General features: G+C 48.4%; 1 long non-coding RNA gene across 1 annotated transcript in view; it reads right to left on the minus strand.

Moving 5' to 3' along the window:
* The window catches only part of LOC149994037 (uncharacterized), a 425,899-nt gene extending 401,746 nt beyond the window's left edge, over positions 1-24,153 (minus strand). Inside the window, exon 1 of the long non-coding RNA XR_016507780.1 lies at positions 24,000-24,153. This is a non-coding gene — a long non-coding RNA (uncharacterized LOC149994037). The remainder of the gene's footprint in view (positions 1-23,999) is intronic.
* Between the last annotated feature and the right edge of the window lie 270 nt (positions 24,154-24,423).

The raw sequence follows: 24,423 nt of genomic DNA on the forward strand, positions 1-24,423 counted from the left end.
CAATACTGTGATTTTTCTACTCATAAACATGCCTCTATCTACTTATTCCCATAGTATTTTTGGATTTTTATACACCAATTTAAAAGTTATTGATTTATAGAAATAATGTATATAACTTGCTTTACAAAAAGCTCATTGTAGAAACTTAGAAAACAGAAGCATAACATATAAAAGAAAATGCAGAAGCAAATAAAAACTTCATATAATTGCATCACACCAGAGACCCATTGTTAACAGGCTCTTGTGTGGGCAGGGCACACACAGGCACGCGTGTGGGGCATTTTCATACTGAGTTTTACATGGTTTAAAAATGAAACTTCACATTTGATCCCATCATAGGAGGTAGTCTCTAAAGCACAATTATAATGGCTGCCCAACATTATATCACAAAAATATACTATAATTGATTCAACTACACTGCAATTGTTCAACATTTCAGGGATTTTTTGGAATGTTTTGCCTTTCAAAGTGGTACCACAGTAAACACAAAAATAAGTATTTGTTCTCCTGATTATTACTTCAAGATAGTTTCTTTAACTTGACCTATGGGTTCACACCCCTTGCTAGTTTTTCCCCTGTTGTGCAGGACCTCTTTATATATAATAAAGGTTTTGACCCTTTGTCTGCCAAAGGTTTGCTGAAGTTTACCTCATTTGTTGTTGGCCTTTTAACTGCACCAAGCAGCGATTTTCGACATTTTTCATCTCCTGGCACACATAAGCTAGATACTAAAATTCTGAGGCATACCAAAAAATATAATTTTTGCAGATCTGATGACTATTTTTGCACACCAGACAGCTATTGTTGCATTGGCTGTTGTAATCTTTTTATTTGACCATCTAAGGGGTAAGAAGTCAATGCTCCTGACTAAATAGTCAGGTATTATATGTTTTAAAAATTCCTGTGGCACACCGGCTGAAAATCACTGGTTTAGAATCTATAGTGAATGGGAGAGAGTGGAATTTTTTTTAATATTTGAGGGATTTGGTAAAAGATGAGGAGGTAATTTGATATTCGTTCCAAATGACCAGTTGTCACAATATAATTTGTTAAACTATATCCCCCTTATTGTTTTCATTCTGAAGCCTTCTTAATCTATACCAAGTCTGGTTTACATAGTATAACTATTCTATCCCATTCACCTGTCAGTTGATTCTTAAACAAGTGCCAAACTATTTTAATTACTAGTTTAATAATGCAATTCAGTATCCTGAAGGGAAGGATCTCCTTGTTGTTTCTTCTTCAAAATGTTCTAATTCTGAATCCAAATAGAAAAAATAGCCTCAACTGCACAGCAAGGTGACCATACATGTTGGCCGGTGTGTCTGTATAAGAATTAACTCCATGCTGAGTGCACTATCTATCCTGAAATGGAAGAGCTGGGAAGATCTTGTACCCAGACTGCCTACTTCTCTGAAACAAAGGAGCTTATTGAAAACTACAATTCCCCAAATGCACTGCTCCAGGCATCTGTCTGACTCCTCTACTACCTATTACATTGTGCTCAGGGGCCACACTCGCCAGGACAGAGCATCCTTCTATCAGGCACCAGACAGCACCCAGGGGATGTGCTGGGATCATGGCTGAGAGAGGGGCGTGAGTAGAAATGTAGACTGAGGTCTCAGATACAGAACCACTGTTTGGGGAGGCAGATGTCTGGTTCCCAGGTTAAATGAGACCCTGGCCCTCTGCCTCAAGAATTCCACAGAGAGGGAGCAACCCCAGGCCAGCCTTGTTTCCTTAAAACTGACCCGTTCACTCAGATTACAAAAGAAGAACAGACTTGGGCCTCTGACAGCAATCTCCACCCCACCTGGAAGCTGTCCCAGAAGCTGTGACAGCGGACCGCCCGTCTTGTTTCTGGTGGTGGTGGAGTACTCGTTTGTTCGCTCTGTTCCTTCCATTGTGTTTCTCAAGGACCCGAGTAAGAACTGCTGGCAAGATGCCACTTGGGATTACAAGTCACCTGTTAGTTGTTTTAATAAACACAGCAAATATAAAGTACTGATGTCTTTCAATATTAAGTTTATTAATATTATCTGTATGCACTGTTGAGAGCTCCGACTTGGGCTTGGGAAGCCATAGAAGGAAAGAAACAAAGAAGGATAGTTGCTGAGGAGCTTGGAGAGATTCTTTAGCCTATGATCTCAAAAAAGGCCACCCTGCCTGGTGCCTCAGAGGTCTTCCTGGGGGCTGCCACAGGGCTCGGCTGAGAAGCAGCAGCTGGCAGCTTTGTTCCCATTTCCCAAGCTCCCTGCAAGCCTTTTTCCCTCCCTTGGGGACTTTCCACAGATCTTGGAAGCTATTCAAGGCTATTCTGGGTCCTCTGGCTATGACCACATCACAGTCAGGCAGACTCTCCCCCACCTCCAAGATTTCTGTCCCCTATTTATTCAATCCAACACTAACCTAGGTACTTTGGTCAGGGATTTTGCAGGTGTAATTAAAACCTCATTTAAGGTCAAGTGGCCTTTAAAAAAAAAACAGAAATTATCCAGGTGGGCCTGGTCCTAACAGCTGAGCATTTAAAACAGAGAGTTTTCTCCAGCTGGTGACAGAGGATGAAGTCAGAGAGGCTGGAAGCACAGGGAGTACCCGACGTGCCTTTGTGGTCTGAGGTGGGGGTCCATGTGAGTGGGAATGCAACAGCCCTAGTAGCTCAGAGAGGCCCCGGGTGAAGGCCAGCCAGGAAGCCAGACCCCAGTCTTTTGCCCCCAGAAAGCTCAATTCTGCCAATGGCCTGAATGCACTTGGAAGCAGATTTCTCCCCAGAGCTCCCAGAATATGGATCAGCCCAGCCGTCACCTTGCTATGAGCCTTGTGGGACCCTGAGCAGAGAACCAGCTATGCCCTGCCAGACTTCTGACTTACAGAACCTTGAGCTAATAAATAGGTGTCTTTTATTAAGTCGCTAGGCAGCCCGAGAGAACAAAGGCGCCCCCTGCCCCAGCCCTCACTGTGCTAAGCAGGGCAGTCAGGATGAGAGCCTCCCTCTCTCTGCACCATGGCAGGAAATTCCCCATTGAAGATCAAGTTAGCCCCACGTGGTTCGTGACAGGAAAACCAATGGTACCCCGCCTGGCTCTGCGCCATCTGATCTGAGGAGGAAGGGATGGATCTGCCCCTATAATTGTGTCCCTGGAATCAGGGACAGCAGTGAAGCAAGAGTGACCCATTAACACATCAAGAGGACGCCAGGGGACAGCATCGCTAAAGCCCCACTTTGAAGTGTCCTGGTATCTGGGGGAGGAAGAAGGCAGCAGAGGCTGTGTTCTGAATCCAAAGCCGTCTATTTCTATGCCTTCAAAAGGGAAAGTCTTCTACACCCTCCCCAGTGGGAGAAAAGAGAAGACGGGAGGCAATGCGAGTCTGGGCAGCCAGGCGACCACAGAGAGGAAGGCTGGGGCCAGGGAGCTGGGGCAGAGGGTGCTCAATCCATTGCCTCAATGCTAACTGCCCACCCCCCAACTTCACCGCAGAGTCCGCAATGACCAGCACTCCACACGTCGCCATCTGAGAGTCAGACATATTCAAGTTCTCTAGGCCTCAAATGAGCCCTTGTAAGAGCTTATCTTCTTTCCCCCCAATTGACTTTAATCAAGTGCTTCAGAAGCTGGGAAATATTTTAAGTTAATCAGGCCCTTGATGTGGGCGCCTGGGGACTGCCGCAGCGCGGCTCGTCCCTCCCGTTTGCCACACTTTGTCCACCTCCTTCCTGCCTTCCTCTCCCCACGCAGCGTCTGTGAAATGCTCCGCGAACTTGTCTCACCAAGGGAAGGGAGACCGAGAGAGAATGGAGCGGTTAACGGGACACGTTACAGCACAATCTTAACATGGCTTTCCCGACAGTGGCAGGTAAGCACTCAGCCTTTTTTCAAATTCCCAACCCCCCCAAAAAATGTCTAGAAAGTGCTTAGAGGGCACTGAACACCGGCATGACTCCTGCCCAACAAGAAGTCCCTACACAGTGACCTCGTTTCCAAACCCCCACCAAGGAGCCAAAGGCTGACAAGACAACAAGGGCTCCCGAAGGCCCAGGGTTCACGACTCACACTTACTGAGCATGCAGCAGGTGCTCAAGCTGAAGTGTTTTGCACACGCAGACTCGTTTACTCCTCCCAACGGTCCTTAATAGCAACACGATGATTGCTCGCATTTTACAGACGATGAAACTGCACACTAGAAAAGCTACGGAACTCACCCCAGCGAGCTCTTTCTGGTTCATGTTGTAGTTTTCTCTGAATTGGGGACCACGCAGAAATTCCAAGCAGGGTGCTCTTTTCCCCACCTGCGGTCCAGTTAGGAGATACTCTAATCACAGGAAAGGGGGCCCAGCCGGCCATAGGGTTCCAGAAGGGGCCAGCAGGGGACAGACGTATATCCATGCCTTAGGTCAGGTGGCCCAGAAGCAGACCTTGGGAAGAGAATTTGTGTGCAAGAGATTTATTAAGGAAGAAGGGAAAGAAACAGGTGAGGAGGAGGAAGAACAGAGAAATGGAAGCCAAACAAAGGTGTCATTTAAGGGGAGATCCCAGCTTCCACCTGAATCAAAGAGGAAGCATATATTGCTGGGACATGGGTTCACAGAATCACTAAGAGGGATCTGAGGAGATCTGGCCGGGCCCAGACAGTTTCCCCCACAATCTACCTGAATCCCAGTGTCTTTGTCTAGCTGTGTTGCCTCGGGCAAGTTGCTTAACCTTTCTGAGTCTCAGGATCTGCCTCTGTGAAATAGGAATAAAGATTGTCCTTCAACAGAGTGATGGTGAGAATTCAATTCAATAAAAGGAGAGTGTATGATCTAAAATTAGCATCAGTTGCCCATGATGTGGTCCCACACAAACTGCAATAACATCACCCATGAAGACACAGGAAAAGGCCAAAAAAGCACTGAATCCTCACGAGTGACTGCCAAAGACTTGCAAATTCTCCCAGCCATACCCTTAAGCTGTGGTGACCACACCAGCCGAATTGTCTGCCCATCACACCCACCCACTTCCCTGAGAAACAGGCTCCCTGGTGAGAGTTCAGAGCTGCCCTGGGCAACACCAGCTACCCCACTGCACAGGAAGCATCTGGAACTTGCGCATGCATTTTGTCACTGTCCCTTTGCACACGAGGAAGTGTGCAAAGGGGCCCCATCTGCCAGGGGGCGTGCAGGGAAGACTGCGCTGCCTGGGGTCTGCTGGCGGCCTCTAAGCTGGCGCTGCTCTTTCTGCTCCCTAATTAAGTGTCTCTGCTCACACACTCCCAGCTCACCTTCCTGGGAAACCCGGCTGTATTGAACTGATATGTAAAAGCTGACAATTAAATTGTCTTATCAAATTTTCGCAGCTTATTAAGTTGTTCAGTTGCGTGGGAAGTGATTAGTGTCTGTAAATACAGGAAAGCAGCAGCAGGCCCAGAGGCTGCAGAAGGGAGCTGGGGAGCTGAAGGCAGGGCCTCGGAAGGCGGGTGTGCGGGCCCCGCTGAGCTCGGAGCAGAGCCTCGAAGGGCTCAACGGGCCTTGTCCTCGGCGTCCAGGAAGCAAGGAGTAGCCGAGATTCACTGAGTTGTCTGAGCTTAACTGACTTGAAGAGAGCCCTGGACTTGGAGACAGGAGGCAGAGTGTCCGGCTGCAAAGCTCCACCGCTTAGTGGCTGGAGGAACGCAGGGAAGCCACTCACATGGCCTCAGCCTCAGTTTACTTATTTCACCTGGTCAGGACGAGGGCAGAGACCTGAGTCCCAGTCACACCTGCCGCTTCCTCAGTGCTTTACAGAGGGTGGCTTTGTCCTCAGAGAGAGTCCTCCACGGCAGCTGTCTACTACACACGGCTTCCACTTTGGATGTCAGGCAGGCGGACAGACCTTCAACAGTGGACCCCGTCCTTCCTGCCCGGGATGGTCGGCCCTCCCTACCAACCCACAAAAACTGGTTCCAAGTCTCAGCATCAGTGCCTGCCCATTCATTGGAGGCCATAACCCTGTTGCAGTAAAACATTCTTGTGGTTTGCTGGTGGAATTGCTTTTTCCGTTTGAGATATTAAAGGAGAAAGCTTAATGCGTCTCATTTTCCTGGAATGTCTCATTTAGATTAGCTATGTGTATGTTGATGGCCCAGCCCCCACCCCCACACCCACACCCAAAAATCTACAAATTACAGTTTTGTGAACAAAACACTCGGCCGCATGTTGACCCTCGGCATGTTTGACAACCACTCCCTTTGTAAGAGATTTCTTCCCTCTGGTTATTTTTTTTCTTAATCCATTATTTGTTTTGGCTCAGTTCCCTGAAAGTATGGAGGAGCAGAGAGCCGTACAGGGCTCTGGAGGGGGATCAGGGTAGAAAACTGGGCAAAAGCCCTTGGGGGCAGGAGCAGGAAGCCCTTCTCTCTATTGGACCAAGATGTCCATGTTGGATAAAACCTGAGGAAGCAGAGTTTAGAAGTAGCCTGGCTCAGGCCCAGTCAGGCCGAGGCTGGACTACTGCCGGCCGTGTGACCTGGTGGCCAAAAGGAGCGAAGCAGAACTCCCAGGGCGGCCTCACCGCACGGCGGCGGGGATGAGTGGAGAGCGGGAGTCAGCCTCTGTCCAGCCCCCTGCCACGTCCCAGGAGCAGCAACCACCACGCCGCTCCTCGGCCAGCCGGAGGGGTTACAGGAACCACCATAACAATGTGCAGTTCTGCACAGGCTTCTTCGTAAACTTAGCGCACTGTCACATTCTCCGTACCTGGGGACACTCCTAATGCCCCCAAGAGTTAGGAAGGGCCACTCTGCCCACCCCATGTGGTCTCATAGCAAAGGCCCAAGTTTGGAAATTCTACCATTGTGAAGTCCATTCTTCAGATATAGCATTCAAGTCTCAATGTGCTTAATTGGCTTGTCTAAGGTCACAAAATACCTCTTAATACTCCAGAAGGAGAATTCAGGGTTTCTAACTCTGAATATTCCCTTTTGCTCTATTTCAAAACACTTTGGGAAAAGATCCACAGAAAACTCATGGGTCACCAAAAACTCCCAAGTTGGAAACTCCAGAACATACCCTGAGCACACTTCCCCTGGAGAAAAACGGAGTGTGGGTGTCTCCTATCTTCCTGTGTAATTTCTGTGGTCATTTACTAACTCCCTCCTGTATGCAAAGGTTCTCCTTTCCTGAGCTTTTCATAAAGTCAGCCATTGTTGCTTATATTTTGGTAAAGCCCTAAATGATCTGCTCCTATGCCCCCTCCCTCCTTTTCCATTCATTTCCCTTTTCTGTACATGTCACCCATCTGCAGGATGACAGTGTCAGTGATGGCACCATGGGGAGAAAGGGAAAGAACATGTAATTTTCTTCTAAACATACAAAAATTTACAGTATGAGGATTGTCTGCTTCTTGATGGGCTAGTTAAGTGTATTCAATAAAATGAGTCAGCTACATTACAAAAATAAAGTGCTTGATTAAACATGTGATATCTTTGATTGCTGATGCCAGGACCCCATGCTGATAAGGACTGGCCACCAAGAAGCACCATCTTAAGGACCCAGTGGGAATAAAAGAATAAGAACATTTGAGCAGAACCCTGGGGAGAAGTGCTTAGCTGTGGAACAGCCGGCACAGAGGGAAGAAACCCTACCAGACGAAGACAGTACACAAGTGTCAAGTGCAAAGCGAGCGGAAACCCTGGCATTTTATCAAGCAAACATGTTCGTCCTCAGCCATTCCTACATAACACACTGGAAGTCTCCTGGGGTCATGGGTGAATCAGAAAGAAAACTGAGCCAAGAGGATGGAAGCAAAAGATAGAGAGGTGAGGGAGGGGTGGGGAGTGGGGTGCAGGCTATGGAAGAGCCAGAGCGGGGAAGAGCCCTTCCCAAACCCAACAGCGGGCAGCATGCCTTTGTCAACAAAAGAAGCTGACCCAGACATGAGGTCAGGAAGAGCACACAAGGTGGCTCAGTGACATGTGTCTGGGGAGCACGAATTTCTCATACTTGAATCCCAGATCCCCACACTTACTGTCCATGGGACCATGGCTGAGCTCCAGCTACTTCAGTCATCCCCCAGGGGTTTTGTGGGTATCAGTGGGCTCACGTAGGAAAGCACCTATCATGCATCTTGGACACAGTAGGTATCTTTGGTCCTCACCATAACCCTGCATGGTTGAGTCACTGGTGGAGTACCTAGCTAATGCAGAGCGCACATTCCTTCCACTCTACCATCAGTTGGTGAAATACTTTAGAGCAGTGAGTCCTTTTGTCAAATTAAATTTGATATGGATCCCCAACATATGTGAGTGGAGGATCCAGAACTCCACACTCTCAGTTTAGAAACTGTGAATTTACATTCATCACCCACAAATCAATGAACATGCTACACAACATTCACAAAATGAAGGATAAAAAGCATATGATAGCATCAATAGAGACAGAAGAGGCAATTGGTAAAATTCAACATCCTCTTATGACAAAAACTCAACAAAGTGGGTGTAGAGGGAACATACCTCAACATATTAAAGGCCATATACGACAAACCCACAGCTAACATCACACTCAGGTCCAAGACAAGAAGCATGAATTTAGGGCGTAACTTATAAGAAAGGAATGGGCTCGATCAAAAATGACACAACGACTTCAACTTAACATTTGTGCAGTCCCTACACAGACACGACTTTGTTGGGCAGGTTGTGCTATCAGGTCCATCTTACAGACAGTAAGACTAAGGCTCTGAGAAACCCATCAGCTTGTCCAAGAACCCACATGCAGTGGCGACAGGACTGGGATTCAACCTCCAATGGCCACACTGCGAATCCACTGTTCCCTCTGATGGCAGAGTTCTGAATTAGCCCTTTTAGTCCCCTGAAGAGGAAATGGGGCCAAGATGACAAAGTGGCTCATTTCTCAGCTCCCGCGACCCTTCACCTCCAACCGACACCACAATCTGGTTTCCTTCAGCACCAGAGACTAGAGTTCACAGGCGGGTTGGCACACTGACAGAATGTCCTTGAGGGCCTCCCTCAGCCTTGACCCCGGGGAAGCACACAGGCTAGAGCTGTTAGTCTGTGCCTGGTGCCTGGTCTGCTTCATCCCAGCTCCCTGGGCGACCATCCCTTGTCCCTCCCTGGGGGACAGAGCCAAGGAGGAGACGAATGCTCTCACCAGGTCACCCAACAGAGGCAGCTGTTCCCAAGCTGCTGGTCCTTCGGAGAAAAATCTCCCCAGCCTGGTCTGCATCATAAACATGTCTTCCCCAGTCCAGGGTCTGACCCAGATCTCAGGGATCCTGAGCCACGGTGGGAATTCAGTTCTCAGTGGTTCACAGCAAAATGGAGATTGGGGGGAGGCAGACTCATTCAAGCTCACGTAAGGGGAGCCACAGTGTGGTTTGCGCCATGCCCCGTGTGAGGTTCCGGGGTACAGAAATGAAAAGATGCATCTCCCTTCAGACATTGGGATCCAGTGAACCTTTAGAGATCATTTAGTCCCAACTATCCACTTAAGATATGAGAAGACTGAGACCCAGAGATGAGGAATTGCCCCAAAATGTTCATGTGACTCAAGCCAACAGGGTCCTTTCCTGAGACTTTTCATGTTGGTGCTAGAGGAGATGGATGTGCACTTGGGGATGTTCGCCAGGGCTAGGGCTAGAGGGAAGCCACAGAGATGCCTACTGTGGAATGCAAGGAGGCATCCCTCTCAGGATCTTCCCAGACAAGTGCATGTGGGATGAGAGAATGGGATGCGGGAGTGAAGAAAGATGTGTGGAGGGAAACGCTTTCTTCAAACCTGTGGCTACATCATTGCTTTCCAGCAAGTCCCCTCTATCGCTTAAACCAGATGAGGCTGGGTTTCTGTCACTTACCACTGGAGTTCTGACTAGTTACGAGAACCTGCTGTGCCTATTTCCCCAACACCTACCTCTGCTTGGTGACTCGGTTGTTCTGTTCCACACTTCTGGTCACTGACACTAGGCTCTCTCCCACACTGTGAGGCCAGTGTCCTGTCCCATGGGCCCAGCTCCACCCAGATCTCCAGAGCTGCTGGGTGGAGCCTCCCAAAAGCTTGGTGCCCAGCCCCTGCCATCAAGGAGCTTGATGACCCATGATGATTGGAGCTAGGAAGACACAGGACACAGAAACGTGCCTGAGTCCCAGCTAAGGTGGCTGCATGCACTGGACTGCAATGGCAGAATAAGCCAAATGCTGTCTGAGCATCGGGTGGGGTAATTCATTCTGAGTGATCCAGGGAAGCCAGGCGGAGGATGAAGAGATAAAAGGCATGGGAGCCAGGAGACAAGACGCTGAGTTCACGGTCATGACCAGTAAACGGAAGGGCTGGTCAGGGACGTCTGCCTGTCCTCCCAGAACCCACAGTCTATCAAATCTTTGTCTCTTCTCCTGCCTGCGCAGAGCCATGGGGCTGCCTGTGGCTCTTTTGGGACCCCCCCGGCCTAAGCTAAAGATTCTACCAGGAGACCCATTGCCCCAGCCTCATCTCCAGAGCTGGCCTTGCTACCAAGCCCCAGGTCATAACTCCCGAGTCCCACTTCTTCATGTAGGACACGGGAAGAAAAGGATGGAGTGCAGGAGAGGGTCCCCGCTGTCAGCGCCTCTGCTCTTCCATCTGACCAGGCTGAGACAAGGGCGGGTGGGGACAGGAGGCCTGCGATGGCAACCACGGGACACAGTGGGGGAGGCAGCCTTGAGAGGCCAAATACATTATTTTGGAGGCGTCAGGACTGGGGCAAACCATTTGCTGAGGTGTCTTCCTTGTTGGCAGAAGCTCAGGGTCTCGGCCTGCACGGAGCTGGGGAGGAGCATCTGCCAACTGGGTCCTCAGTCCTTGTTAAAGGAAGTTCCTCCTTTTAACACAGCCTTGGGGGTGAAGAACCAGCCAGAAGTCACTGGAGGCAGGACATAGCTCCGAGCCCAGGAGGAGTGCAGTGTTTCAACCCACGCGTCACGGGTTATTTTCTCTGCACATTCCGGGGAAGTTTGAGGGCATCAGCTTTCTGCCTTGTCTTTCCAGAGCGGATGCCAGGAGCTGGCCTTAGTGGTGTCTGCATTCAAGCAACAAAGAGAGTGGGGGTCTGCAGCCCCCGGGGTTCCTCGTGAATGAGGAAATGGACCAGTCTGTCTCCAGGAAAAGAGGAGGGAGAGGAGGGAAAACTCTAGATGGGATGGGATGGGATGAACCACGAGGGAATGAAGCAAAACGGGAAATAGGATTTGTTATTGCTGCAGCAAGTTAGGGTTTGCAAAGATAGCTCCAGTGTGGGCTCTGAAGTCTTGTCACCCGGGTACAAATACCAGGTGTGCCCTTCACATACTGTGCAACCATGTGTCAGTTTCTCAACCTCTCTGATCGGTAAAATAGCACTTACTTCCTAGGATGGCTGTGGGCACTGAATGAGATGACAAGCACACGACCCTTAGCACAGCACCTGACACACAGCATACACTGCATCCAGTGTGGACACGATTATCGCTCTTCCAGGAGCTTCTGTGGAATATGGTTACACCGAGAACAAGCAGGCCAAGAAGCCTGGGCCCCGGTCTCTCATGTGACCTCAACAGATCTGCTTTGAACACCTGAATCCCAGGTAGACCGCTCTACCTGGACCTATGAAACCGAAAGTTCTACCAAGGCAGAAAAACTCAGCATCCACTTTTCAGCTTCCATTGTGAAAGGAATAAATAATTAGAATATTACTTAAAGATGTGCAAATATCTAGGCCAGCTAGCCTTAAACCTTTGGAAATCAGTGGGAAATATTCCTCGGGCTTGAGTCTTCCATAGACGGGGTCTCTGCCTGGGCAATATATTCTTGAAACTAACATTCTGCTGTTTTAAAAAAAAAGAGTAAAAAGTTTGAAAACCAGTCTCCTAGACAATAGCACTTCTAGGTACAGGTTAGTACCTTTTAGACTCACTGGAAGTCACCTCTCTTCGGGGAAAACATTGCCTCTTCGAGAATGCTAAGTATCCAGCTCACTGAGCCCGGATGTGGGAAACCATCGCTAAAAAGTCCACTACTGACACATGTTGGCAGTAAACACTAAGGATATGATGTAATTGTTTATTTGGTTTTAAGAGACACTCCTTTCCCACCTATGAGCCATTGCTTTCAATTTTACAAAGCCAGAATTGAGTTCACGATCAGAGGGCATCGTTTTATGGACTATAACCTGTGAAAATGCATTGAAAGGAAAGAAAGCAAGGGTTTCAGATATGAATAGCCAGGGACTAATGGAGTGGTAGGAAAAGTGACCCTGCCAGAGGGTCGCCCAGGGATGGGGCTCACACAAGCCAGCTGCCGGTCTCTCCCAGGAAAGAGGCAAAAGTCACCCTCTGCCCTCCTCTGCCCTGGCCCTGGCTCTCCTGAGCCTGCAGAGAGAAGGGGCGGAGGGGGGCGGTAGTAAGAGGAAATCTTTGGTAAGAAAATTGAAACGTTCACTTAGCACAGAGCTTGCTGTCCAGCCCAGGGCCATGTTTAGCACTGGGAGGCACTGAAGTGTAACATTTAAGAGCCTTTGCTAAGGACGGCAGAAAAATCCACTCACACCCAGATGGCACCAACCCCTGAGGAAAACCCCTGACCGCCACCTTTCAGGCACATGTTTTCCTTGAAAAGATCACATTTTTTCCTGGAAAGGTGAGTCCTTCTAACTATTTAATTTGTGTGTGTTCTTAAAGAACTCTTTTAAAAACTTCAAAACCTTAAAATTATTTTCCTTCAACACATTTGTATGAGGATTCTTTTCTTCAGTGGGGGGGAGGGGAAGTTAAATGAAAAAAAAATCAAAGACAAGCTAACATTTTCTAAAAAGAAATTTCTTGGAAGGACACAGCATTACTCACAGAACCAAGTGGCCTTTGGAAAAGCTGGAATGCCAACTGCTGGCTTATCTTTCTAGAATATTGGGAGATGGAAGTGGCTTTATTCCCTGCCTCCCCCAGCTTTGGGCAGAGTGATTGACAGTTCCTCCCAACCATATCAAAGGAAGAGGAGGTAATTCAACTTTCCAATGGGAAAAATCACATTAATGTTTTGACAATTTATCACTTATGTGTCTTTTTCATGTTAGAAAAGTACTCAAACATAGCTTTCAGTCAAACTCCCAAATGGCAGGGAAAAGTTAGGCATGCTATTGAAATAACAGCAGAAGGGGTTTGAGGAGAAGGCTTTTTTTTTTAATGCTGATTAATTTGGCACTAAGGGCTGCTGTTAATCAGTTGCATGTCAGCAATTGGTTGTAAAGACATTTAAATGATAAAGCATGATGGGATTAATGGCACTTGAGCAAATTACCTCTTTATAACAGTGTAAGTAAAGCAGAGGTGGGGGGGGGGGGTGGAGGTCAGCAGGCCCTGTTTACACTCACTGTGATTCTGGGGATTATGACAAGGCTGGGTTTCGGTTGATGAATTCGAATGGATCAGTTTAACAAGGCATTTTAAATTCTGAAATCCATCCCGGAGACCTGGGATTCCCAGAGCCAGTTTCCAATGACCATCAAGCACATTCTAGGGTCACACCGAGCAGGAGCCTTGGTTGAACCTGGGGATGCGCTTTTCCTTCTGCCCCAGAGGACAGTGGTAAGGTGACCTGGGCCCCCAGGTGCCTGCTCACAGAGCACACAGGCCAGGGTGGGAAGGGCAACCAATAGCCATCAAGTTTCTAAGATGCTCCAGGAATTGTTTGCGGCTTTTTGTGGGGGAGGGCATCTCTAAAACTGGAAAGTTCACCATTTCTTGCTTTAAAAAAAAAAAAAAAAGTCCCTACTGGGATCATGTTTTTAGTTTTATATTTGGAACCGGGAACATTTCAAGAGGAATGCTGTTCAGATTGGGAAGGCCCAGCAGGATAGGTGTCGTCCAGCTTCGAGGAAAACAGGGACGGGAGGGGACATCAGAATGCCCTAAGAAAGGCCAGTGTGAGGAAGAAGCAGCCCGCCTCTCCTCTCCCTCCAGAAAGCAGATTTCACCTACTTGCAGGAAGTTCCCAGGAGGCATGTTTCCACTGAATTTACATAACTTTCTAGATCTTTACTCAGAAGAAGAGAAAGGGCACAGGCCTTAGGGGGAAAAAAAAGACCCAGGTTAAAAAAATGAGCATCTTGTTGAATTCCTGAGCCTCTGTTTCCTCACCTCTAAAATGGGGCTGAAAGTAAACCTCCTGCAGAAGATTGTGGTGAGAATTAAAATAAATAACACTTGCAAAGTGCTTAGCACAGCACTGACGCATACAACTAGTGGCAGTTATTAACATTATCATTATAGTTATTAAAACTTTTAGCAAAACAACAAGACCAGCTGTTTTTATTTCTTTGTCGCCCAGGGAGGCCAGTCCCTCCTTCGTGGTCGGTGGAGGTGGCCGCTGGCACATGCAAAGCCTCTGAACAGACCCCAGAGAAGTATTCAACAGCACAGGAGACCATATACTGCCCAAAGCCAGAACCACTTCCAGTTCATGGAGTTTAACCAAGCAGCTCGCCCACTTTCTGAAATCACCCCTTGAAGGAACCATTGCACCGCCTGCCTGATTCTAGAGCAGCCTGTGTGTGGCCCTCCCTCCTCGAAGGCATTCACGCTGGGACACCAGGACGCTCTCTGAGAGGCATGGGACGTCTGTTCACAGCGTGGCCAGGACGGGTCCCGAGAGAACGCAGGCAGGGGAGTTGGGAGAGCAGGACGGTGACTAACATGCGGGCTGGGACGCCCACGGACAACAGTGTCCTTTACAAACTCAGAAGAGCTCTGGCCCCAAGAAACACAAGGAAGCAGCAAGTGAATTTACACATCACAGATGAGCTTCAAAACTCACCTCCTTAAGCAAACCGCTTGCAGTGTCTCCAAAAGCTTCTGATTGTGGCTCCCTCCACAGAGAGAAAACTAAAGAGGCAAACTTTTCTCCTACTAAAGCCCACACTTTCTACCGCTCAGGGACCCCACCGTTCATATTACCTTAAATGTCTTTAGGGAAAATAAAAAAGTCTGTTGTTTTGGCAGGTGATGACAGAAACCTGGCAGGTAAATAAAAGCTATTTTTGCCCTGGGCATTACTATGAATGCACCAGGATATCTAAATTTTTCAAGCAGCTTCTCTTGCCCTGCTTCTTTAAAAAAGTAGTAACAGTATGATTCAAACTTTACTATATTTAAAGCCAGTTTGTTTCCTGAACAAATATCTAGGTTTGGAATCCACGGACACCATCCATAAAGAAGTGCATAGATTTTTCATTTTTTAAGTCTTGGTTAATATGAGCTCAGCCACCAGGCCAGGGAGATCTCAGCCCCAGCTGTGTATCAGAATCACCCAGGCGGCTTTTAAAAATACTGATATCCAACACCACCCCAGGCAATTAAACTGGATTCTCTGGGTAGGCAGCGCAGTGCACATAAGTCAGGCAAACCCTGGATCTTGAGGTATCAGCAGTCTGATAGGAACAGGCATCCACCTTCCGATCTACATAATCGGAAAAGGGATATACCAATCCAGAAGGGCCGTGGCAAAGATGAAGTCAGTTAGCTCATGGGACATGCTCGTTAGCACGTGTGGCTCCTCATAAGACGCTGCAGGTGGTGAGTGCTGACGCTGGCCTGTGGGCAGCGGCCTGACGCAGCGCGTAGGCCGGCCACTCTCTCACGCTGGGCAGCATAAATCAGAAGCCCGTGCCTGCACCCCAGTGTCCTCATCTGTTACATGACATAATGATAGTTTCCACCCCAGAAAGTCATTTGGAAGCTTCAATGATGCAAGCTTTGTAAAGCTTAGCACATGCATGATATCGTACACACCAACACATGTTAACTCCCTTTACTGTAAAAAATAACACTATACAACCCAGAACTATCTTGTCAAATAAAAACATCTCTCTACCATTATCAAGATGACCGGTTACCTGACCTGCCAAAGGTTACCAACGGGTAAGCAGAATACCCAAGATTTAAACCTCAGACCGCCTTTTCTCCAAGGTCCGTATTATCCCCACTCCATCAGTCACCTCGTCACTACGGTTTGCTAGGTTCCTCAGCGATGGGTGAAACCTGAAGCCCTCCACTCGAGGCCTTTGCAACTGGGCTCCAACCAGCCGTTTTCAATCATTTCTCCACTTATATCCACCATCCCTCCAGTGTGCACTACGCACGCGCTTCCTGGGGCCTCAAGTCACACCTCTGCGTATGCCCAAGTCCTCCCCCTCTTCCAGGGCCTGGTCCGCATGTCTCCTCCCACCATCCACCAGCCAGGGGTGCTCCCCTGCAGAGGCCCCGCAGCCCTCTATCAGCTACCTTCCTCCTTCCGATAGTGTCACCTCTTGCCAGACAGGACTGTGGGCTCCTAGGCAGAGGGATTTGCCGTAACTGTGTCTGTGGCCGCTGCCTTCTGTCATTCAGTCTAACGCCTCCCGTTTTTTAAGTGGGGCTGGCGGGAGACATGTTTGTCATAAGTCAACCTATGTGATGTTGGAGACACACTCAACATTATTAATGTTGCCGGAGGTTTGCAAACTGTCCACGGTGAGTTTCTGACAGTCGGTCAATGTTGGAAATTCGAGGCGGCAGATGGGGGTGGTTAGCGGCATATGTCTTAGAGTGTAGGTTCAGTGTTTATGCCTTTTTCCAAACTCTGACTTGATGTTTATGCATAAAGAAGTGAAAGAATTGAAAATTAAGTTGTGCATTTGATGGAGTTGTGTTAATGCTTTTAAATGAGAAACAAATTAAAGGCCGTAGAGAGGGCCCAGGACAGGGGTGCAGAGCCTGGGCTTTAGTCCCACCTCGGCCACCACCTGAGTGTGACCTGAGTCAGGTGGGCTCCTCTTTCAGGGCCTCTGTTTTCTCAACTGCCAAGTGAGGAAGTGGGACTAGCATACGGTGTTTGTTCCAGGGCCAGCATTCCAATATACACTGAATGCCACTTCAGTGGGATTTGCAGACTCTGACATTTGTTCTTCGGGGCCATCAGGGAGCAAGCAAACTTTGAGGGTTCTTGGCCCTAGAACAGCCTCTGTTGCTGACCAGAGGCCTGAACCTGATGGACTGATTCCCTCTGTCTTCTGGATTCTAAACTATCCTTCCGATATGGAAAACACAGCCCCATGGGAGCTGGGCTTCGGGGAAATAGGTCAAGTTCTCTGTGTTTTGTAGAAATACATCTGAGCCTTAACTATCTTTTAACTCCCAGGATGATGACTAAAACTTGGCTCTTGGAGATCAGCGCATCCAAGTTTTATGGATGGGGAGAATGAGGCCGCGGGAGGGGAAGGGACTTATCTAAGGCCACAAAGGGCAATGGGGTTGACACAGCTGGGCCTCCTGTTCTCCTGACTCACTGTGCTGTGGGATGCGTTAATGTAGGTGTGGCTGAGGCTGGGGAGAGAGCCTGAGCCCTTCTGGAAAGAGGGGGCTATATACACACAGAGTCACCTGAACCTCACCGGAGGGGCATTGGAGAACATCTAGTCCTGTGTCCTCACCATGGGAGTAGCAGGCAGTAAGCCAAGGATAAGAAAATCCTTGCTCCCAAAGTCAAGTTATTTGCAATGGGGGCTTTTGGAAGGTATTAGGGTTAGGGGAGGGCATGAAGATGGACCCCTCACGAAGGGATTAGTGCCCTTACAATAAAAAGAGGAGGAGAATTGGGATCTTACTCTCTGCTCTCCACCACATGAGGGACAACAAGAAGACAGCTGGCCAGCTGCAAACTAAAAGGAGTGCCTTCACCACATACTGAATCTGCCGGTACTTTGATTTCTGGTTTCCTGCCTCCACACCTGTTAGAAGACCATGTTTGTTATTTAAGTCCCTCAGTCTATGGTAATTTGTTATAACAGCCCACGCTGACTAGAACACTAATCTTAACAACCTCTTCATTTTACAAATGAATAGACTGAAACCCAAAGAGCACAAGTAACTTTTTCAAAGTCACACAAGACCCAGGACATTCTGCTAAACCGTGAGCAGCTGGTCTTTCTGTCCCCACCCCCTTTCTAAAGGGTCAGAACCTTCTCAGCCTCACAGAGAAGGCTGGAGCCATGCCACGCCTCTGCCACGGCGCTGTGTTGCTCATCGGCAGGAGGACTTGAAAGATTTCCTGTTTTTAAAAAGCTGAAATCAGAAAGTGCTGTCATTTTCTTTAAATATATTCTTTTGAATAAAACATCTATTCTTAATGCCAGCAGCAAGCTTAGGAGCATGTTTGAGATGACATGATTGATAACAAGAAGGCTTTTTCAAGATGTTTCTAATTTCATCTTCCTGGTTAAAGAATGCGAACTTTCTAACATGATGTATGGCCTAATAAGGTGTGCTTGAACCGGAGTTATTTATTTATGCTTCCATCTTTGACAGATGAATATTAACTACTGAGAAAATTGTAAAGCCAATTAGTAAAAGCTGAATAATGTCCATGTGAGTATGTGAGTACAGAAACACAAATTCCTTCTCATCCACACAACAGAGCCGCAGACGTTCCCTGCCTTCTCTGGGAAGTCATGGATGGCCAGGCCAGGGCCAGGTGGCTCCTTTCCCTCCAGGTGCCCTTGAGTTGGCCTTGAGGAAGTCCAATCCAGGAGTTGATTCTGGGAGGCCCAAGAGAGAGTCACCCTCGCTGGTGAATTCCCTCTATGCAGGACCTGAAGAAAAAGTGCAATTCTGCTGGTCCTAATACTCAGCCATTCGACCTCTAGCACTGAAGGCAGATGAGGAAGAGCAGGGGGAAGCAGGGCTCCAAAGATGGGCTCCACTCTCCTCTGCCTCTGGGAGGGACATGAGGACACCAAAACCACCAGTGCCACACCCCCTCATCTTCTCTTAGTCATGTCTACTGTTCATGCTAATGTTGCTCCCAGGACCTGCACACGCAATACATATTTATTGAGCACTTACTATATGCCAGGCATGAGAAACACAAAACAGGCACAGTCCCTGCTCTCATGGGGCTTCCAGGTCAGAAGGCAACTCTGGGGACCCCAGAGTTGAGCTGATGTGCTGGGAGAGTGCTGGTCGCCGGTCCTCAAGTCTGCCTCCTTCCCAAAGCTGATAAAGGGAGGTAGAGGGGCTGACGACAGCTTCCAAAATTAACAAGAGGTTAATATATCCAACACGGGCTGCGAATGTTGTGCTATGCTTCCAGAAACAAAGAGCAAACAACCTGAGATTTTCACTTGGTGGCTGTAAATTATTCTTTCCCCCAGCACCCTAGGAACCAACCTGTCACCTTGCATTTTGTAACCCATTGCTAATTTTTAATAATTCCATGACAACTGCTTGTGCCACATTAACATAACACTACCATGGTGCAATTCCAGAAAGTGAGGCCTTTAGGGGTAGAAGGATTCCCACCCCCACAGCCTATCCACCCTACCCCCAGACCTTGGTAGGATGTGCCTAAAAACTGACCTGTACATTTTCTTCATACAAATAACATCTTTAAAGGAAAAGGTCCCTCTTTAACCTGAACCACCAATTGTCACTAAAAATGTAGCAGGGCCCCCATCTCCCTCTGTCCCCTGATGCTTCCTTGTCTGGGGACCTCACTAAAGTGTGCAAATGTGTTTTCTTTGAAGACACCTGGCCTGCTTTCTGAAGATGCCAAGATGGCAAAGCTAATGGCAGGAAGGAACAGAGATCAAATCTAGGGTTGGAGGATCCTAACACATCTGAGCTAGAAGGAACCTTCGTGGAAGTCCTATCTTGAACCTTGATTTTCTACTCTTTCATACAAGGACACTGCCTCAGTCCACATAGGATCAAAGCTGGGACTGGAACAGGAAACCCTCCACTCTTGACCATGATCTGTGTCTACCACACCACGCTGCTACTCCACATTTGGGTTTGCTCACTTCCTGGCCCCAACTTATCAACCTGGGATTTCACTCCCAAAATAAATGGGGTAGAATTCCCAAGGGCTCTTTAAGAATCCAGAGCCACGATGTCATGAAAACCCCCGGCATTGGCGGACGAGAGGCCCACACATGACTGTACGCAGCCGCTCTCTACACCCCTCATGACTGAAACCTTTGACAGTGTTGGTATCGATCCTTCCAGAACACAGTGCACAGAACTTCAGTTTCTCCCTGATGCGCAAGGACAGTTTGTAAAGTTACACTGTTTTTCACGACCAGACTGATTAGCTTCGCTGTATCTCCACCTGACAAAAGGCAAGGCGTCTCAGCGCCTCGTTTCAGCCCAAAGAACCTGTCATTGTCATTCCTCAGCTGGAGCCTCTTCAAGAAGGATTTTAGCATTACATGATGGGGCCAAACCCGCAGAAAAATATTAAAACCATAAACCAGGTAGAAGTACTTGGGATGGCAGGCACGGGAGATAAGTTGGGCCTCAGAAAAGTTATTATCACGCTTCAAATTCTGTGTGACAATGTCTAACGGCAACTCATAATGTCGGCTCTCAGACTGTTTGAGCATCTTTATTTCTTGTTGGGAAAATAAAGTTGTCTCCTGTCATGTTGGACAGGATCCCTCTTATATCAAAGACAAGAAAAATGCATAATTTTATATGTTTCTAGACTTGTCGTTTTAGTACGAAAGGACTTCCAATTCAAATGAATGTACTTGTTCAGAATGCCGTTTTTGAAACCCACAGCAGAAGAGCAAGTAAAGAACATTCCATGACACAGGCAACCTGTCTCGCCATTTTCTTTCCTCCAGGAAGACTGAAGGAGAAAAGATGAGTAGATATTTATCATTGTAAGGCACCCCCTACAGTCTGAGGAATTCTCTCTGTCAACACTGGAATTTGGTGCTCAGCTCCATAAATGTGTAATTATCTGTTGGTGGGAAATGGGGCTTTTTGATTTGACGTGGGATTTGCAGAGCAGCCCTCCACCAGAGTTTCTGACATGATGTGGGTCATCTGGGTTTAGGTTTTGAGGGTGTACCAGGACCAAAGACATGGGCGATGGGGAAAGAAGTCGGACAGGAAAAGCCAGATACTATGTGATCTGTGGAAGCTAAAGACTTCAAACTCACAGAAATGGAGAGAGGAATGGGGGCTGTTGCCAGGAGCTAGAGGCGTGGGGGAAATGGGAGGTGCTGGTCCAAGGGTACAGACTTTCAGTTATAAGATGGGTCAGTTCTGAGCTAATGTACAGCATGAGGAGCATAGTTGACAATACTGTGTTGTATACTTGAAACGACCTAAGAGAGTAGATCTCGAATGTTCTCTCCACAGAAAAACAAATGGTCATCATGTGAGGGGATGGAGGTGTTAACTAACCTTACTTACTGTGGTCACCATTTTGTAACATATATGTGTATCAATCCTCATGTCGTGCACCTTAAATTTATACCCCATTATGTCAATGATCTCTCAGTAAAGCTGGGGGAAAAAAAAGATTTTAAAAAATAAATTTATAGAGAGATGAGGATCAGGTGACAGGGCTAAGTGAAGAATGTGAGTATGATTTAAGTAAGCACTGGAATTAAAAGAATTTCTTTTCTTTTCTTTTTTCTTTTTCTTTCTTTCTCCTTTCATTTTGATTTTGAGAGCACATTTATTAAAGCTGAGGACAGTGAAACAAAGGGCAGGCTTAGGGTACAGGAAGAAACGGGAGAGCTGAGGCAGGGCTGTGCTTTGGCCCCTGGAAACATGTCGGGCTGCGTGAACTCACAGAGAAGGAACGGTCACAGAGACAGAAGCGAGCCAAGGGGAGGCTGCTGTCGGCTCGCTGACAAGGCAGAGGAAAGGGGCCTTGGAGGCAGATGCCGCCCGCTGTTCCCCTGGTTGCAGGTCTCCTGGTGACCCCTGGAGTTGAGGAGATGCACGCCTGGGAGGGAAGAAAGGCGTGGGCGTACTTCAAAGAGAGCCCTGCCCGGAGAAGTTCTACTCCTGTCTCTGTCACTTCCTTGTACAATGTGTGGCAAGTCATTTAATATGTTTCTGCACTCCCAATTCCTCATTTGTAAAACCAGGATAATAATAATACCTCCTTCACAGAACTGTGTAAGTGAATGACTGAAACCCTTAGCAGACAGCCCTGGATCATGGTAAGTACTCAGTGTTAGCTGTTTATCCCTTTCTACCAGCGAAGAAATCCCTTTTTTCTGGCTCTTAATCTCTCTCTAGTATCTTCTCCTTCAGCCATTCAGATGTAGAAGTTGTCAAATTTCATGAAATTGTGGGGTTAAAATCAACATGCATTGTTAATTTTACTAATGACTCCAAATTGCCCTTCAAAAATACCAGCATATTTTACAGTCAGTCGGTACACAGTGCTGACAAGCAAAAGAAATAAGTCATTTCAAAGACGATGAGAAACTAAATGCGAGGAAGCATTCAATGTGTATTTATTTTCAGTGAAAGAAAATGCAGTCGTTTCGGTAACTATGAGAAGTACTTCTACTCCAAAAACAGAAACAAAATACAGGGCAACCGTGCCAATGCCTCCCCACCTCTCCCCCTTCACTCCTTTGCCTTGACCTTACCTATAATTCCCTGAAAAAAATGGATGCCAACCAACCTCCTTCACTGTCTCTTACCAAATTACCGCAGGTCATTCCACCTGCGTCTGGACCTCCAACCCCTGGTCTGCGTTCGTGTCTTCACACGCCCCATCCTCCCTCCCTGGACCAGCCACCTGCCTCCCCCACGGCCCCCACAGCCCTAGCACTGCCACCGCCACAAAGTCATGCTCCTGGGCCAGCCGCCTCGAAATGAGAGCACTCTCTCTTGACGCCACGCTCCCACCTTCTTCACACCAGCTCCGCTCCTACCGTCTGTTCAGGAGCAACTTCTGCACCCACAACCCCACCAAGCGGCCCCTTCTGAGGTTCCCCCGGGGCTCCTCCTCTGCTCCACTTTGAAAGCCGGCAGCCCCGGGGCCCACCCTCAGGCCCACCGGCAGACCGCAGCCCCTGCGCGCGTTCAGTACTCAGCACATCTGAGCATGCAACCCAACGGCTTCCACTACCAGCACCCACATCTCTGCCTGAGGCCCTGTTCTGGTCACAGGTGCATGCTCAGCTCCCGGGGGAGACCAGAAGTGCCGAGGAGCCAGAATTTCCCAGAAATCTCCCAGAAGTGGCTCTCAACCCATGGCTGACAGGGTGTGATGGGTAAATACCCCAATTCCCTCACCCTTTGGTGGGGCTAATCGAGGCATGTTCTGTAATATCTATCAGAGTTCCCACACTGGGTTGAGCTCCATTCCTATTATTTCATGCTCTCCTTGGTCAGGGTTGCTATGGACTGAATTGTGCCCACCCCCCAATTCATATGTTGAAGCCCTAACCCCAGTATAATGGTACTTGGAGGTGGGGTCTCTGGGAGGTGATTAGTTTAGATGAGGCTGTGAGGGTGGGGCCCTTGGAATGGGATTAGTGTCCTTTTCATAGAGTTTGCACTCTCTCTCCCCCTCTCTCTCTCTGTCTGTCTCTCCCCCCACCCCCACCACATGAGGACACAGCATGGAAGTGACCTTCTGCAAGCCAGAAAGAGGGCTCGCCCCAGCACCCAATCATGCTGACACCCTAACCTCAGACTTCCAGCCTCCGGAACTGTGCGGAATACATTTCTGTTGTTTCTAAGCCCCGGTCTGTGGCGCTTTGTCATGGCAGCCTGAGCTGACTGAACAGGGGTGTTGTGTTAGAAGAAACAGAGACTGAGGCCCGCTGACTGAAGAGGCGAGGTCCCCGCTGGGTATGAACCCAGGAGGCCTGGGCATACAGACAGAGTGGGGAAACCACAGCAGGGGGTAAGAGACTTCCCACATCACAAGGTGGGGGTGCGGACTGAAGCAGAGGGCTCACGGCCTCGGCGCGGCACCGCACTGGGGCACACACCAGAGGCTGGGCGCACGGGACTGTTCTCACGCTGCCGGAGGCCACACAAGCACATGGTCTCAGAACCATAAAATTGTAGGCGGATCGTCTAGCTCAAAAACCTTCATTTGCAGGTGGGGGAACGATGGCGAAGACAGGACAATTGACTTGCCTGGCATTTTCCTACCATTAAAGGTTGCTTTTCTAAGATTTACAGACTCAGCAATAAAGAAGGAAGGTGAAGTTTAACTGTACCTTGATATTCAATTAGACAGGAGGGCACCAATAAACCGTCTAAATGCCAAGGCCATGAGCACTCTTCCGTCCTGATGCTGTGACTGCTTTCCTCGCCTGATGCTCCTCCCATGGGAACTTTCCAGACTTGGCTCCATGAAATGACACTCTGCTCATCTCCTAGCGAGAAAAAGAGGGAAGACGAAAAGCTTAAAAGGCAGAAAGAAACGTGACTTATGGGGGGTTCCCAAGAAGCAGAGTCTGTGGCAGGATTCGGGTGCCCTGAGTCAGTCGGGGATGGCTCTCAGGATGGGGGATACCGGGCGAAGCAGGATGGAGCAGGGAGAGAAGCCCACAAATATGTCACCTCAAGCAGGGACTAGCCTGATCACACAGGACGCCCGGGAGTATGGATGGCACCAGAGGTGGGTCCCACCTGGCAGAA

The sequence above is a fragment of the Furipterus horrens genome, unplaced genomic scaffold, assembly GCF_987537825.1.
Source record: "Furipterus horrens unplaced genomic scaffold, mFurHor1.1.pri manual_scaffold_13, whole genome shotgun sequence".
In the NCBI taxonomy this organism is placed as follows: Eukaryota; Metazoa; Chordata; class Mammalia; order Chiroptera; family Furipteridae; genus Furipterus; species Furipterus horrens.